This window comes from Charadrius vociferus, unplaced genomic scaffold (assembly GCF_000708025.1).
Source record: "Charadrius vociferus isolate BGI_N301 unplaced genomic scaffold, ASM70802v2 scaffold1897, whole genome shotgun sequence".
NCBI lineage: Eukaryota > Metazoa > Chordata > Aves > Charadriiformes > Charadriidae > Charadrius > Charadrius vociferus.
In genome coordinates, this window is record NW_009649367.1 from 6877 (window position 1) to 9960 (window position 3084).

At 60.7% G+C, this 3084-nt stretch overlaps 1 protein-coding gene across 1 annotated transcript in view; it reads right to left on the reverse strand.

The window, feature by feature from the left end:
* Positions 1–3084, reverse strand: part of LOC104290391 (protein CBFA2T3-like) — a gene marked incomplete at its 3' end in the record, with an annotated part of 16037 nt that overhangs the window by 6873 nt on the left and 6080 nt on the right. The window lies entirely within an intron of this gene.

A 3084-nucleotide genomic window follows, 5' to 3' on the forward strand; every position in this document is an offset into this window, starting at 1 on the left:
AAAAAGCGGCAGGCCCCCCCCCCCCCCCCCCGCCGGCCCTGGGGTCCCTGCTGCTCCCCAGCACGCTCCCCGCCGGGCACGGCTGGTAAACACTAATCTAATATGCATGCTTAATCCGCTGCAACTGTTGTGAGATTAATTGAACCCTGCAAGAGCACATTGTCCGGGCTAAATAAAACCGGGGCCTCATCCCGAGCAAGATGCTATCGGGGATTGTGCCGCAGCCGATGCCATGTGTGGAGGACCGGGAGATGGGAGAGTCAGAAGCAAGGGACAACCTCCTGGGCAGTCACCACCGTGGTCCTATAGCATCCTCCCCTGTGGCTCCAGCACCATGGGAACATCCCCACGACGGGGGCTGAGCCTCCTGGGCTGCACCGCAATCCTGCGGATGCCTGGATGTGCGTGCTTGGGTTTCCCTTTCCTCCCCACCTTCTCCCACTCCAGCTTTAGGAGAAACCCCAAGACCAAGCAGCATCCCTCCCCACAAAACAACAGTTTGTTTCCAGGGCCCGCCAAAATAGATGGGACATTCTGAAAAACACCTTTTCTTTTCCTTTTCATGGACATGCTCATCTCTGGGCAAGGCTTCTCCAGCCTTCCAGGCTCTTCCCATCAATCAGCAGAGCAGGATCCAGCCCCGACGGCAGAGGACAATCCGCAAGTGTGCAGAATGTGACCCAGGCTTGGACTCAGTATCCCCTGGGCATCACCCGCTGCCCAGCTCAGCAAAGCACAACGCCTCTGCCTCCGCAGCAGGCAGGGCCCGCTCCTCCCCGTGATGCCGGGCTCTGCGTGGGACATCCCCTTGCCCTTCTCACCCCCTCCGAGCCCGGGGTTTGCACTGTGGGGTGCCGGCTGGCGTTGCAACATGCTCTTCACGTCTGCAACGCTGCAACCGCCCACGTGCTCGGCCCCAGGCCCCGGCTTTCCACGCAACAGCCGCTGGGCATGGGGACAAGCCGCAGCAAGCGTGGCAGCTCGCCCGGGTAAGTGCACCTGCACCGGCTGCCTGCATGGTTCCCAGCACAGAGGGGCTGTGCCGGTGGGTTTGGCTCTGCCGCTGCCTGCATCCCCATCCCCATCCTCATCCCCATCCCTGCCTGCATCCCTGTTCCTGCCTGCATCCCCATCCCCATCCTCATCCCCATCCCTGCCTGCATCCCTGTTCCTGCCTGCATCCCCATCCCCATCCTCATCCCCATCCCTGCCTGCATCCCTGTTCCTTCCTGTATCCCCATCCCCACCCCTGCCTGCATCCCTGTTCCTGCCTGTATCCCCAGCACCATCCCTGCCTGCATTCCCGGCACCGTCCCTTCTTTCATCCCCATCCCTGCCTGCATCCCTGGTACACACCGTCCCTTTCTGCGTCCCCATCCCTGTCCCCCTCGCTGTCCTGACTCCGCACGCATGCCCATGCTGAGGGGAAAACATGGATACACTCCTTCTGGCACCAACACGGCTTTTCCACAACTTCCCATCAGGAGGAAAGTTTCCACGAAGCTGAGCAAACACCCAGGGAAATGGGGCCTGGCTGTGTTTTTTCTTGTCTTTTCCTATTTTTTTCTCTAAGTCATAAATTTTCCCCGAGGTGTTTGGGTTGCAAACCGCGTGGGCATGAGGATAAGGGACGGCCCCGAACCCGATGGGATTTCTCAGTGCTTGAGCCCAGAAATGCCCAAAACAAACAGAGCTCGGGTGCCCACAGGATCCGGCTGTGGCCGTGGCACCAACCCAGGCCCTTTGCAGGATGGGACAAGCTCCGTGGCAGGCGAAGGGGGTTTTGGGGGGCACACTGCACCCTCCTGGCAGCACCTCCAAAAAATAACCCCCCAACACGACCCAAACTCCACTGGAATTTTTTTTTTTCTTTCTTTTTCTTTTTCCTTTCTTTGGGTTAATTTGTCCCAGCCGCTCGGGGCTGCGTCTGTTTTCCTCCATCTGGTTTCCATTAGGCCTGTGCAGCCCAGATGAATAAGTAATAATATAAAAATAAAAGGATTAGTATTTTCTCCTTGGCTGGCGGGAGCGGGGGCCCCCCGCCCTGCCTCCTGGGGCCAGCGGATGCCGGACCCTGTACACCCCCGCATGACCCTGAGCTCCCCTATTTGTCACACCGGAGGGTTTAACCTCCAGCACGCTGTCCCGGGCACAGTCCCCGCTGGGGGGACACACCAGCGCAGCCGCTACTGGCTGATAAAGTCCTGCTTGGAAGCACCAGCAGCCCCTGAATCACTCGCCCTGGCTTGTGCATCGCTCTTACCGGGTGGAAGATGCAGGAGAACCTGTTAGCCGGTCCCCTGCCTCCCAGCGGTCGTCTGGGTGCTCCCCAGCAGGCAGTGTGGGATGCTGGAAAGCACCAATGCATGGCACCATGCGGCTGTGCATGCTGGTGGGCACCAACACACAGCACTGTGCAGCTGTGCACACCGGCAGCCACCAACGCACGGCATCACACAGCCGTGCACACCACTGGGCACCAACGCGCACCCCAGTGGGCACCAACGCATGGCATCCTGCAGCCGGGCATGCCAGCGGCCATCAACACATGGCATCCTGCAGCCATGCATGCCAGCAGGCACCTATGCATGGCACGCTGTAGCCTGGTGCCTGATGGATGGGCCCAGCAGCCCATCCAGCCCAGGGTCTGTTGTTTCCCACGGTCCCGGGGAGCCCGTCCCGCCGCTGCAGGCTCTGCCCCAGCCTGGGGCACCCGTCCTCCCCAGGCAGCGAGCGGCCCCTGCTCTCTGCGACCTTGGGCAGGACCAGGGACAAGCTGGGGATGGTGATAGGGACGTGAGCCCGATGACTGCAGAGCACCAAGGCTGGCTGCTCTACTCTCCGCCTCCCCAGGGACAGGGATGGAGAGGGCAGGGAGCTGCCCCAGCTTCGGGCGTTGGAAAGCTCTGGCTTCCCACAGCTCCCCCCCCCTCCCAGGCTGGGCAAAGCTTCCCGGGAGAGGAAGGGGTTAAAAGGGAATTAAAAGACCAGCATCCTTCATGCTCTCCAAATGGCCACAAATGAAATCCAGATGCTGGAGGCGACGTCTCCCGAAGCCAGGCTGCCTCCGAAACAAAGGCGAGC